This window comes from Pleurodeles waltl, unplaced genomic scaffold, assembly GCF_031143425.1.
Source record: "Pleurodeles waltl isolate 20211129_DDA unplaced genomic scaffold, aPleWal1.hap1.20221129 scaffold_54, whole genome shotgun sequence".
NCBI classification, from domain to species: domain Eukaryota; kingdom Metazoa; phylum Chordata; class Amphibia; order Caudata; family Salamandridae; genus Pleurodeles; species Pleurodeles waltl.
The window spans coordinates 1,723,994-1,738,771 of NW_027150248.1; the positions used below are offsets into that span (position 1 = coordinate 1,723,994).

The 14,778-nt window shown below is 45.8% G+C and overlaps 1 protein-coding gene across 3 annotated transcripts in view; it reads left to right on the forward strand.

The window, feature by feature from the left end:
• Window positions 1–14,778, forward strand: part of LOC138278707 (CD5 antigen-like) — a 450,781-nt gene that overhangs the window by 891 nt on the left and 435,112 nt on the right. The gene's annotated exons all lie outside the window — the stretch shown is intronic.

Here is a 14,778-nt window from a genome sequence, read left to right on the forward strand (position 1 = left end):
TTTTTAATGTGACAGATTACTCAGGGAGAGTGGCTCCCCCTTTCTTAACACCCAAAGCCCCGAAGAAGGGCCCTGCAGTACCTTCTTTTTGCTCCCAGAGCCAAAAGCAAAAAGCAAAAGGGATGGGGTTAACCTACCTCGATCCCCAGGCCTTGGATGGTCCCCCAAGGGACTGTGTCAGCAAAAAAGTAATGATTAAAAATATACTTGTGTTGCTACATTTGCAGATCCTATACCGGCTGGTAGAACCCAGAGAGTTGACACGTTTTATGAATCGTGGATAAAAAAAAGTAGAAACAAGTTTTTGGGGTGCTGTTGAAGTGCCAACAGCCCCACATGGGCACTGGCCACACATGGTTGGTTGGGAGCAGGGCCAATCCCTACAGCCGATCCCTTCTGTGCATTGCCAAATCCCATGCACAGTGGGGGATGGCCACCTTTGCAATTTGGGATACTGGGTCTGGCAACAGGGCATGTTCAATGGTCAACTTATGTTGTAACAAGATTGTGGCTGTGTGCATTAGGGGTTGGCTGTCCATGAACTGTTAAAAGCTGCTCTGGCCAGACATCAAACTCTACAGCCAACCCCTGGTGCCGGAAGACAGGTTGTGTGGAGTGTGGAGTGCATAGCCTGGCCTGAGGCCAAACCACGTGGCCAAGCAAAGATCTTAACATTGCACAATAGGCTTGGCCACCAATATAGGGTGGGTTACAGGGTACAGCCTGAGCTTTGCAGCCAACCGCCACTGCCCAAAGCCAAACATAATACACTGTGGGGATTTGCTGCCCCCCACAGGTTGGGTGCCCACAGGAAGACAGGCACAGGGCTTGGCCAGAGGACTGGTCCTGCATCCAACCTCCCACTGTGCATGGCAAAAGGATGTGCATAGAAGGTGGTTGGGAGCCCATCGAGGTTGGGCACAGGTTGAACAAGAGGGTTGGGCACATGGTTGACTTTGATTATGATAAATAAGCACATTTATGCACTAAAAACTAAGTGTTAATATACATTTATAATTAGTATAATTAGGTTTGTGAATTAAATCTTAACATATATAAAAATAGTCAATCTCTGAAAAAAGGAAAGGTTAAAGTGACGTTATACAGGAGTTGAAATCAGATGAGAACTAACATTTAGAAAACAAGTAACTACTGTTGTTCACCAGTAAAGGTTTTGTGAACTAACTATAACTTGCACCTCCATCAACCTCACATATTACATCGTTCATGACATACTAAATGACATCACTGATGATATCACTGATGATATCTCAAATTACATAATTGATGAAATTACTAATGACATCATCCAGTCTCTGTGACAGTGTCCTTAGCTTAAAATTCAACAAGCTACACTCGTACCCATTTTTCTATTATGAATCAAGTGATAATTATTCTTGACCACATGCTAGCCACATACAATACCTGTAAAGTCATCCGCATTTAGTGGATGTTACCCTCTTTTCACTGGCATTCATTTACTTAGAAAACAAAATGCCTTGATAGACTGTACTGGGTTCACACCCATTTTAAACTTTGAACACGATGCAAAAAGAGATTGTAGTCCATTCACCTTAACAGGATCAACCTCTTAAAGGCTTCATAGTACCTACAATTTTAAGTTAAAAGGTTGACAAGTATGGGGGCGTGGTTACAACATTGAAGGAAGATGGTGCACAGTGAGTATTTTCCAGCTGATGAAGATTGGAACCAACACTTTTCCATAGTTTCTCCAGCGTAGCAGGCAGGATCAGGTGGCAGCAGGTAACAGGAGTCACCGGGACTGCTGGAATCACCTTGGGGAAAAAAGGTAATATTCTGCTGCTGGCATGTTGTTTGGAGCACATTCAGCAACAGTCGATGACAAAGATTGTATGCCGGGCTGTGATGAGTGGGATTGCTGAGACAGCCCCAAAGGAAACAGACTGAGATCCTCCTGGCCACTGGATGCACTAAACAAACTGAGCCCAACACGCCACAACCGATAACAGCAGCCCTCCCACGGGCCCTTCAGTTCCCATTTGGGAGTGAAGGAACACAGAGGCAGTGCCTAATCCTGAAAGCCTCCTGTGAAGTCTGTTGAAACAAAAACCGGGTGAAAGTCTATGGTTCCAAAAGGGACTTCTGGAAAGCTGTTGAAAATACCATTGGCACACATAGTGAGGCAAAGACAGAGAAATTGGTAAAGATCAAGGAGGGACCCAGCAGTCAGATGGTCCCAGGTGGGTCTCTCTGTACACCTCCTCACTTTCTCAGTCATTTGTAGCATAAGGAGCAGTAACCATGCAACCATCACAGCAGTTCCAGTGTGAGATGTATGCAGACCCCCCCAGGGGTTAGAACACTCATGATTTTCCAATAAGTGTCAAACAACGGAACAAAGCAACAAATTGGAAAATAATGCATTCTGGGGTGGAGAAACATGCAAGATGCAGAAATGGGAGGGCCCTCCAAACAAGTGAACAGTTAGGAACAAGATCCTCACTCAAGGAATTGCTGGTGGGGATTATGGGAACCAGATCAGCCCTGGTGAATAAAATTTGCAAGGTGATGTTGGGCATTTACTAGCTCCGGACAGATGTCGGGAAAATTGTAGCTAGATTCTACAAGGTGAGCACAATCAACAATCACACTGAATCAATCAATCAATCAAGCACAGCAAATTACCCATGAGGGTCTCAAAGCACTGAAATAGCAAGGATAAGACAGGAGGAAGAGGGAAGCAGCAGCATGGAGAGAGCTGGGCTTGGGACCTGCTCAATGGGGTTGTGCTGCGGCCTCCATTAAGTTGGTCATGAGAGGAGGAGGGGTTCTGGGAGGCAGTGGTTGGGGCTAGGCAGGAAGTGGGAAATAACAGGTGGCATGCAGAAGCAGCAAGGGAAAAGCAAGAAGAAAACAGTGAAAATGAGGTGAAAGCAAGGAGAAGACACAGAAAATGGTGGAAGAAGCAAACAGAAGACACACAAAAAATGTGGGAAAAAAGCAAGGAGATGGCAAGCAAAAAATGAGGAATAAAGCAAGGAGAAAGCAGTGAAAATGAGGGACAAGCAAGGGGAAGGCACACAAAAAACAGGGGAAAAAGCAAGAAGAAGGCACACACAAAACAGGTAAAAAATAGAGCGAGGCACACAAAAATGGTTGGAAAGGCAAGGAGAAAGCAGTGAAAACAAGGGAAAAGCAAGGAGAAGGCACATAAGAAACTAGGAGGAAAACAAGGAGAAAGCAATCAATCAACCAAGGATTTATAAAGCTCGGAAAATCACCTATGAGAGTCTCAAGGAGCTGAAGAAACAAAGAGAAGACAGGAGTAGGAGCGATGCAGCAGCATGGGGAGAGCTGGGTCAGGGATCTGCTCAATGGGGTCACGCTGGATCCATCAGAATGGTGCTGAAGTTAGTACAAATACTTCAGAAGACCACCCGTCACCTCCATGCCAGGGTGGAAGATGTGGAGGAGTGATTCCACCACAACAACATACTGATTGTGGGCTTTCCAGAAAAGAAAAGATGGGGCAACAACAGTACCAAACTCTGTCTAGAACATTGTACAAACTATACTGAAACCAGAAGACCTATCCTCACACTTCAAAATAAAATGAGCTCACTGAGTGTCAAGTGCAGCGCTAAGACATGAGATGGGATCACGGCCCATTATAGCATGTATCATGAACTTCCGAGTCAGGGCGCAAACATAGGGTTGGCTTGCCTATGCGATCTACTACAATTCGAGAACCATTCCATTATGAACTTTCTGGATTATACTCAGGAAGTACAGGAAGATCCTCTGATAAGGTAAAGCCCAACCTACAGGATATGATGATCCCCCCCAAACTTAAAGTTCTGTCAGAAGGAAAATGCTGGTCCTTCTGCACACCTGAAGAGTCTTTGGAATGGTTAAAGGGATGGTGACCATTGGAAAACAGGCAACAAGGTGGCTGGCTGTTACCACTGAAGGGACGGGATTGAGAAGAAACATCCCCCACAGAGGCTGTGACGGTGGAGAGAACCATCAAGTCTCCGAATAAGATCCACAGTAGGTCCAAGGAGACAACTTGCAGGATTGTGCTTGAAGCATAGTTAAAAGAGTAAAACTACTACAGATACGGCCATGAGCAGGAGTCACATCATTGAGACACACCCTATGGAGCCTGCTGCATTCTTGGCATCTAGGCACGAGACATTGAGGCAGCAATGTAAAGAGGTTTGATGTCAATATTGGGATTAGCTTTTTCAGACAGTGTAGTTTAATGGAGGATGCTCTTGTCAATTTGGTGGTGTGGTGTGTTAGGTTGAGGTCTGGCTCTATGAGAAAGATCCTAGCCCACATGGGAACGCAGTCAGTGTATAATGAAGCGGTGGAGACTCTTCCTTCTTTTAATATGACCTTCACACACTCTAATAGTCTCATGCTTCTTCATCGGGTCCTCCCTGGTCAGGATGGGCTGAACCATATTCCAAGGAGCGCTTTCAATACTAGTTCTACTGGGCAAACAATAAAAATAGCTCAAACAGACCAAGGTATCCCCTTATTTGTGGTCTGAGAGTATATGGTTTAAAAAATCAATAAATGGGGTACTTAGGATATAATGATCCATCCTATAACCCTAAAATGATTGCTGACATGCTTCAGCCCCTATACTACGGCCTATCAGGTCCAGGGCTTTCTTCGGGACTTAAGGATATTCAATGCCCGGTGTAGTGTACATTCAGTAATTAGTGGCCTGTACATAAAGCATGCAGTCCTAAAATCACACGCAATGTAAGTTTAAATCACTCGCCTCAATATGGCATCATTGTTCCTGTAACAGAAATAACAAAGCATCAAATAACTTTAATATACAGCTTTCGTATTATGTGGAAATCACCATGTGGAAAAGGAAAACATAAGGTAGACATTGTCTGCTCTAAGGGCGCTGTTTGATGATATTTGTCATCACATGGGTGGTGCCAAGACATGAGCAATTCAGAAAGATGTGTCATGCTGTACTCAGCAGTATAACAATTGAAAGAATAGCAGCTGGTATTTCACACTGTGCGTTGCATATTCTAGATTACACAAGTATTTCGTGTCCATTCATAGTTATGCATTAAATACAATCCATGCTTAGGTAATGTACTGACAAGTGGAGTAAACACACAAAAGAGGAAAAAGCATCAGCATTCACACTCTCACTTACCCCAGTTGGGATAGTGGTCCTGCTACTCGAGAGCGGGGACCCTGTCCCTGTAATCACACACTGCCAAGGGATTTAATAAACACCCTCATAAAATTAAACTTAAAGAAAAAAACGCTTTTCCTTACAGACAGATGGGTAATACTAAAAAGAAAGCTGACATTGGCAAGTTATTGATGAAATCCTTGGGGGCAAGATCCCCTGGCCACGTCCTCAAGGATAGCATGCCTTTCACACAGAAAATATGCAACATATATGTATCAGTATATTAAACTGTGCTGGAAATTTTGAATTAAAAAATACCAACAAATATTTCATAACAAGAAAAAAAGTTTCGAGGAAGAAGGAGAAAAAGGGGGGAAACAAAAGGGAAGAACAAACTGGTTTGATACTGCAAATCTCAACACTGATGTAACACGGGTCATGAGTAATTGCTTGAAGCATGACCACGTTTTATCAGAAAGACAGGTGATGTTGTGTTTACAAGAAATTGTGTAATTTACAGACACAGAAGTTATTATTTCTGGTCTATATTATGCTGGATTTTGGTCTTCAGAGGGGACCTCTTGAGCGATGACTATAAAAATATCTTGAAAGGCGAAACCTATTGCCCTTGAAAAACTAGCGTATTAGTTCACTCAACACTTGAATAAACCATACACGGGGACCTAATGATGCTCTTCTTAGGTAGCAGGTGGGAAGATAAAGGTCATGGTAAAGCTGTTACAGTGTTTAATGCGAGGAATTAAGGTAGTTCCATGGGATCTCCTCATTGAGGCAGAAACTGTGCATTTTTATTCCATAAATTCAACTTTGTTCTTTTTCCAAGAGGGGCTTCAAATCAAATCAAAAACATTTATAAAGCGCGCTACTCACCCGTGAGGGTCTCAAGGAGGGGGAAGGGGTTACTGCTGCTCGAAGAGCCAGGTCTTGAGTTGCCTCCGGAATGCGAGGTGGTCCTGGGTGGTCCTGAGGTTGGTGGGGAGGGAATTCCATGTCTTGGCCGCCAAGTAGGAGAAGGATTTCCCACCTGCCGTGGTGCGGCGGATGCGAGGGACAGCGGCGAGTGCGAGGTTGGCGGAGCGAAGTTGACGGGTGGGCTTATAGAAACTGAGGCGACGGTTGAGTTGTTCGTGTCCCTTGTTGTGGAGGGCTTTGTGTGCGTGGGTGAGGAGCCGGAAGGTGATCCTTTTGTTGACGGGAAGCCAGTGCAGGTGTCTCAGGTGGGCGGAGATGTGGCTGTTGCGGGGTATGTCGAGGCGAGGCAGGCGGAGGCATTTTGAATTCGCTGCAGGCGTTTCTGGAGTTTAGCTGTGGTTCCTGCGTATAGGGTGTTGCCGTAGTCCAGACGGCTCGTGACGAGGGCGTGGGTCACGGTCTTTCTGGTGTCAGCGGGGATCTAACGGAAGATCTTACGGAGCATGCGGAGGGTGAGGAAGCAGGAGGATGATACGGCGTTGACTTGTTTGGTCATGGTGAGAAGTGGGTCCAGGATGAATCCGAGGGTGCGTGCGTGGTCTGAGGGGGTTGGTGCGGTGCCAAGGGCCGTGGGCCACCAGGAGTCGTCCCAGGCGGATGGGGTGTTTCCGAGGATGAGGACCTCATGCTCCCTTACAGGTTTGAAATTTTCTCTATGATCGTCCAAGACATTTCATTATTGGTATGCATATTCTCTAAAAAATGGGCTGTAAGTCTAGTAGAGGCCTTTGAACAGCGGATAATGCTCCTGTGCTCTCCTATCCTGATTTTCACTTTTCATGTCATCAGACCTATGTACCTTAGGTTGCACAGACATTCAATCAGGTAGACCACATTTTCAGAATTGCAGTTTGTGTGCGTATGCTTTTCCCATGGGGTGAGGAGGCCCAGGTCTAGAGTTTTGGAATGTTTCTTAAGTGGGCACGCTGCACATTGGCCACAAGGAAAGTGGCCCATTACTGGTGGGAGGTTCGATAAGGTATTAGGTATTAGGGCAAGAGATACTTGTAGGAGGCTGGCCTGGCTTGTAGTGGGTACCAGAGGTACTTACACCTTGTGCCAGGTCCAGTTATCCCTTATTAGTGTAGAAGAGGTGTTTCTAGCAGCTTAGGCTGGTAGAAGGTAGCTATGGCAAAGCAGCTTAGGCTGAACTAGGAGGTATAGTAGGAGCTTGGCATGTCTCCTAGTTCAGTCTAAGCTACTTTGCCATAGCTACCTTCTATCAGTCCAAGCTGCTAGAAACACCTCTATTCTACTAATAAGGGATAACTGGACCTGGCACAAGGTGTAAGTACCTTTGGTACCCACTACAAGCCAGGCCAGCCTCCTACACACAGGAAGACTTAAAGTCAGATGGGGACACCACAGCATATGGTGATTGCCTCATGACGCATATTGAGTCTACCACCACCTACGTCTTGAAAGTGGCTTGCATCAGTGGACCCAGAAAAGAAGAAAATCCAGGCTACTGTTACAAGCATGTTTAGGCAGGAGGGGCCGTACAACCGCAACCACCCAACGGCATGTCTGTACAATGGGAAGCTGGCAAAAATGTTAGAGCTGGACCTCCTCCCTTTTTCTTTTGTGGAAAGAGTAGGATTCTTAGAGTTTTTGGCAGCCCTCTGCCTGAAATGGAAGGTTTCAAGTCAGACCTATTTTGCCAGAGTATCTGTTCCAGCACTGCATCATGATGTGCTGCAATTTGTTGGACAAGCTTTGCAGCGAAGTGTTTTCCGCACTATCCACCTGACAACAGAAATGTGTACCAGTTGTCAGGCGGCTGATCACATGTGCATCACTGCACACTGGATCTCTTTTCTGGGGGTAAAGCAAAAGCTATCTACAGGTTTTGGCCCTGAAGAAAGTTTTAATTTTAGGAGCATTCAACAGAAGCCATGTTTGCCATGGAGAACTCACATACAGCTGCAAATATCATGGATGAATTTAACAGCAAGGTGTCTGAATGGCTGCAACCTAGGGGTCTCCGAATAGGATTTGTTGCTACATACAATGCCAGTAACATAGTCAAGGCCATGGCAGACTGTGACTATTTCAGGGTCCTGTGTTTTGTGCATTGCATCCACCTGGTTGTGGAATACTCTCTAAAAAAAGAAGACATAGTCAGCAACATACTGACCACACACAGACGAATGCGCACTAGTTTCAGCCATTCTTTTAAAGCCCGGAAGCAGTTGTGGATTATTCAGCATGGTAAGAGAGCACCCGTTAGAGCCATGATACTGGAGGTGCCAACACGTTGGAACTCGACCTATTACATGTTGCAACGTCTATTTGAGCAGTATAGACAGATCAATGACTATGTCATTCAAAGAGGAGGTAATGCCATTGGGAAAGCTATGACCATGGATTGCGGACCAATGGGGCCTAGTCAAATGCCTGACACAGATGCTACTCCCTTTTGAGATCTTCACATGAGAAGTCAGCAAGGAGAACAGTACAATGGGCCAAGCCATCCTGCTGGTGCATCTGCTACAGGATTAGCTAAAGAAGGTGTCTGCAAGGTTCACACTCGCAGGTGTGAACGAAAACCCAGAAGCGCATGCCTTGGTTGAGAGATTAATCTTCCGCTTGGCTTGTAATGCAAGGTTGCAAAATGACATTGTTTCGTCTAAAGAGTACATCTGTGCCATACTACTTGATCCATGGTATAAAAAAAATGCTGCACACTTTCATTCCTTTTTCTGAACTGGATGTTTCAAAATACAATAAGAACAGTTAGAACTTAAGGCCTGATTATGAGACTGGCGGTCACAAGACTGCCAAACTCGCCGCAACGGTTGGACCACGGAAGCTGACCTGCCAAAAGACCTCCATCTCCACCAGGATCCAAGATCCTGATGGGCTGATAGTGATCTTGGTTGTAATCAGCCAGGGCAGCGCTGAACTCAGCACCACCCTGCTGATTACAACCTTGTTCTTTGCCAGCCTTTTCATGGAGGTTTCCTCACCCTGAAAAGGCTGGTGAAGAACAAAAGCAGGAGGCCATAGGGGGGCCTCTGCACTGCCCATGCCCATGGCATGTGCAGTGCAGGGACCCTCCGCCAGCACCCTCGGAATATGCAGACAGTGCGCATTCCGAGGGTGCTGGACGGCCCCCTCTGTGCTACAAGATAGCACTTTGCTTCTTTAAGGGAGCCGAGTGCTATCCCGTAGCACAGTTCCTGCCAGTCAGACCAGCGGGAACGCTCTATTTCAATGTTTCCACCAGTCAGCCTGGTCAGACCAATGGAAACATTGTAATAGAGTGGGGGAGACGCCACCACCATGGTGGTGGTGTCCTCCGCGCAAGTTTGGCGGTCCCACGTTGGGAGTGCCAAAACTCATAATCAGGCCCTTTGAGTCCCACTCATCAGTTCTGGGGTGCCATCTTCAACTTCCAGAGAGGGCAGTCTTGTCTCACAGCACAAACACCAGCAACAAGAACACCGGCAGCCTCAGAAGAATCAGACCCAACCTCTACTCTGGCAGTACCAATGACCATTCAGTTTATGTTTCAGGTGTATCTGGATAACTCACAAGAGGTCTATGTGGATCAAACCCATTGATGCATTGGTATGGGAAGAGATCAGCAGGCTGGCATTAAAGTATCTGGCTTGTCCTGTCACCAGTGTGTCTGCTGAGCATTTTTTCAGTGCAGCTGGCACAGTTGTTACAGTGAGAAGGACCAGTCTCTCATCTCAAAACATGTAGAGATTGACCATGATGAAAATGAACCAAGATTTCATACCACCTGATTACACCGTTGCTGAAACAGCACAGGAAGAGGAAGATGATTGGGCAGAATTAAGGGGCATATTTATTCTCGGTTTGCAAATTAGCGTAATTTTTTTATACTAATTCATCACAAACTGGACTCCATATTTATACTTTGGTGCTAGACACGTCTAGCGCCAAAGTTATAGAGTTTGCAACATTTTTTGTTTGCAGGCAACTAGCTTGCGTCAATGAGTTACAAGGTAGGCGTTCCTGGGAAAAAAATGCTGCTATGGCCTTAGTGCCATATTTATCCCTTCGTGCCAATATCACGCACGGGGGGTGAGGGCCTTAAATAATGGTGCTAAGCTTGCTTAGCGCCATTATTTAAGGCCTGGGTCAAGGCAGGCATTAGGGGACCTGTGGGCCTATTTCCATGGTCAGAGACCATGGAAAGAGCCCACAGGTGCCCTTCCTAGCCCCAGGGACACCCCCACCCACACCAGGAGGACACCAGAGGATGGGGGACCCCATCCCAGGTAAGTACAGGTAAGTAGAGGTAAATATTTACAATACTTTTTTTTAAGTGCCATAGGGGGGCCTAACTTGGGCCCCCCACAAGGCACTGGGCACAATGGGCTTGCCTAGGGGACATAAGTCCCCTGGGCATGACCATTGGGCTATGGGGCATGACTCCTGTCTTTACTTAGACAGGAGTCATGTCCATGGGAGTTGTGCGTCAAAGAATGATGCTAGTCAGGTTACAGTCATTTTCGGACTCTAACCTGACTAGCACCATTCTTTGACGCACAACCTCCTGTTTCCCCTTCGCCTCCCCCACCCAGTTAGCAGCATTTATTTTGACGCTAACCGGTCCTTACCACCGGCTAGCATCATTCCATTAATATGCCGCCTGGCTGGCGTCCTGGAATGACGCTAGCCGGCGGTATGCTTTCTCAAGGAAAACTGCGTTAGCGCAGTTTTGCGTGAAAAAGTATAAATATGCCCCCAAGTGTGTTAGCTGACCAACTTCAGGGTGAACCACCTGAGTTTAAGGAGGAACTCTACTTCTTCTCTTTGTCCACCAGCCACTGGTAATGTGCCCTGGGGGCCTCCACCCTCTGCCGGCAGAGCCAGGCCACGATCTCCTGCCAGGTCGGTGGTGGTGATGTACTAGCAGGATTAGGTATATCAAGAAGGAAAAAAGACAAATTGTAAAGAATGTTCATTGCAAACGCTTGTTTTTTAAACTACATAGTGGCACAATATAAGTACATTGCTGCTGGCCCCCTAGGGCCATTGGAACTTTTGATGTGATGATTAGGAAAGTCAGTCACAGGGAGGGACATTATTTTAACAACACATGCCTCACATAAAACCATTGACTGGCTAAAATGAGACAGTTTAAGATTAACCAAAAAAGAGTGATTTGTTTTCTGGTAAAGGATTTCCTAAAAAAGTAAAGCACACAGACACTTTTTGTGGAAAAATTAAAAAGAACTCTGTTTAATGAGTAAGACATCATCCACTATGGAGTACAAGTATTCTATTCTTGTGCTAAAGGACTGGAAGCGTGCTAGCTAACACACCGGGTACAAATGTGCTACTCTCTGCAGTCTGCAGATGGGGCAGCGGCAATGAACAAAAAAATATTTTGGATTCCAATGGCCCTGCTCTTTTCCAAAAACCTTTCAATTCTGCCTTGGCTCTATAAAGGCAGATGACGATTACATGTCACATATGTCATGTATAACATGGGAATAATAGATATCCTGTCTGACGTAAGTAGATGGTGGAATAAATGATGCACTGTAATATAGGGAAAGGAATGGGATATATAGATTGTATTGGTCACATTCGTCACAGAGTATCCCATACGCAAAACATTAAATCACAGACACTTAATCCTGCTTTACTTCCTGGCCTCGCCCTCACACAAATTATTTAAATCAAATACTTTCACTTGGCAGTAAGGGAAGATAAAGAGCTTGACTTAGGGACTGATTTAGATTTTAGACTAGAGTTTGGCAGAGGGGCTGCTCCGTCACAACGTATTACAATTCATAATGGGGCCGATGGGATATGCGTCACGCTTGTGGTGGAGTAACCCTCTCTGCCAAACTCTAAATCAGGCCCTTAGTCTGTGGCAGCAGTGTGAGGTGCAGGGGAAGTCTGGGTAGGCACGATAGAGGTTTTGCTCTAGAATACTGGGAGCAGCGGTTCACTGATGATGTAGCTTAGGCTTAATCAGTCGACGTAGCTGAAAATGAAAGCTGAAGAATGTCACATTTGAAAAGGCGTAAATCCATTACGGAAGGCATATGAAGTATGCAGTATGAACCACTTGCCTGGGCTGTAACATCTGATACATGCCAAAATTTTTTTCTTTAATGTGGACAGACTTAGGAACGCATAAAGGAGTGCAGTACTAAGGGGGGTGACTGAGTGGGCACTGAGAGGGAAAAGAAAGACACCTTGTTTTCTTGGTTTGCAATCCATTGAAAGCTTTGTAAATGCTGCATTAAAAGAAGCAGACGCACATTGCACAGCCAACACTGCAGTACCTGATTGTACCATGTCGCAGTTGGGAGGGGTCATCATCATCATCATCATGACTCGCAAAGTGTCATGGGCAGGGAGGTCATGGGTGGTGGTGGATGGGGGTGTAGTAGGGCTCTTGTTTGAATGAGACTGCTGGATTCAGGGCGGCAGCGCCACCACTTGTGGGCGACTGAGTCGTTCCCACAGCCGTTGGCGGATTTTAACCCAACCCTTCTCGCTTGCTAGTAGCACCTCATTCAGTCCAAAAAGGAAAGGTGACTTGTGGCAGCCTATCGCATGACACACAAATGATCTTTCAGGGAAATGGTGGTGACAGATCTTACAACAAATCTTACAGCAAAGATCTCATACACACACACAGGCAATGAAGAGATGGAAGATGGTTTTCAATACATCTATTGAAAAGACTGTAATCTATGATAAAATATATGAGCTGCAAGTATTAGGATAATGAGGCATAACAAAATTAACTATTGTGATGCTTAATTAGAAAAAGATGAACAATCCCAACATATTGCAATGAACATGTCTGTAGAATTCTTACATTATGCCTAGAGTCTAGCTTCTAGCGAGACCACAGTGGTGATAGGCCAATATATCCATACATAGTTCATGAGAGGAGCACCCACCCCTTTACCTTAAAATGAACGTCTCCTTAGCTGGCTGGCAGAGACAAGGCTGAGGTCAGTTTTAAAATGGCATGCAGCATAATTGGATATCCTGGTCGGAATTACCCCTCTCAGCCCCTTTTGGCCCACATGGTGTTTGTTATAGGAAAACATGTTTTGTTCTGCGAAATAGGGATGATGTGGGCAAGTGTCTAAGTGTTAGACTGTGTGCGTGCTCTTGTGGTGGCAACACCAAACATTATCCTGTGTTGGTCCTGTACTGTTCCCTGTCAACCTTGGGCCAGGAACATGATGAGAACAAGTTGTGCACAATATTAATAACAACGCTCTCGCAAAATAACAGCTGATTAGGAAAAATAAATCATCCACAATAACAGCAATCTATTCTAAAATGAATAAATGAGAATAGAACATATTATCTGGCCTAAGCTAAGCTAAAATACACGTGCCAAAGAAAGGCACTAAAATGAATCGATGACACTGGGATTCTATGTGGTTGTTCTACAGAGAAGAAGCTGGAGGGATTTTCCACCAAAACAGTTTTTTAACTACTCTTCCACGACTAGCTCCGTGTTTGGTCCCTCCGTTTTTTTCGGGTACCCTGACTAGCCTGACATTTTGACGACTGGACCTACCCTCTGAGTCTTCCACTCTGTGTGACAGCAGTTTTACCTCTTTCTGCATGGCAGTACATTTCAGTGTAAAGTCCTTCACATCTGGCATGGTGAAACACAGCTGGTCTCTGTCTCTTTAACTCAGTCAGCCAGACTTTTGTTATCATCCCTCAGTAGTCCCTCTTCACTCATCTCTGCAGCAATCTGCATTTCCAAGGAAGTGTTTGTGTCTCTAATGGCCTCCAAAATAGTCACTGTGTGTGCAGCCAGGGACGTGTGCTCCTCCGTCTGTTCGGGCCAGCCCTCCCCGGTGGTCTCCAGTCTTGCATCTGGGGGTCCTCCTTACGCAGTGTGCGGCTTGCCCATTGTTGCAACCGAGTGAACCCCTTCATCCTCAGTCTGCATTAACGTTCAAGCACAGGGTATGGGTGCAGTACAGGGCCCTCGCTTACCCAGGAGTCAACACCTCAATCCCTGTATGAGGTGATATGTTGAAGATCCCTAAGTGCTACGCCAGTCTAGATCTGAGCATGGAGTATTCCTCATTCACATTTCAACATCCGTCCAGCCCCCTCTCTGCCTAGCATCATGCTCTTGCCCCAAAGCTTTAGGCTGACTCCTGTCTCCTAGTGTAGCTGCCCCCCTCCCTTCCATGGAAGCTCTCTCCAGAGGCTGGTTGCTTTCTCTGCTTCTTACATGTATTCGCAGTTACTGTTCAACCACTCCACCATGTAGTGACCTCCCTCTGTGGAGAAGGAATCAGTCCGGGTCCAGTGTGCAATTACCCCAACGGTGGTATTGAAGCTGGCCTGGTTTGTAGTGGGTACCACAGGTACTTGCACCTTATACCAGGTCCAGTTATCCCTTATTAGTGTAGTGTAGACAGTGTTCTAGAAGCCAGGCTCTCTAGTGGTAGAGTGGATGAGCAGCCAGGGCTAAACTAGGAGACATGCAAAGCTCATGCACACTGTAGTCACACAGCACTTATACACATGAAAGCGATTACTCAGTGTTGCAAAAATAAAGTACTTATTTTTGGTGACACAAATACCAAATACACCATGAGAGACTATACTCCCTTAGGAGGTAAGTAATATACTTATTATAT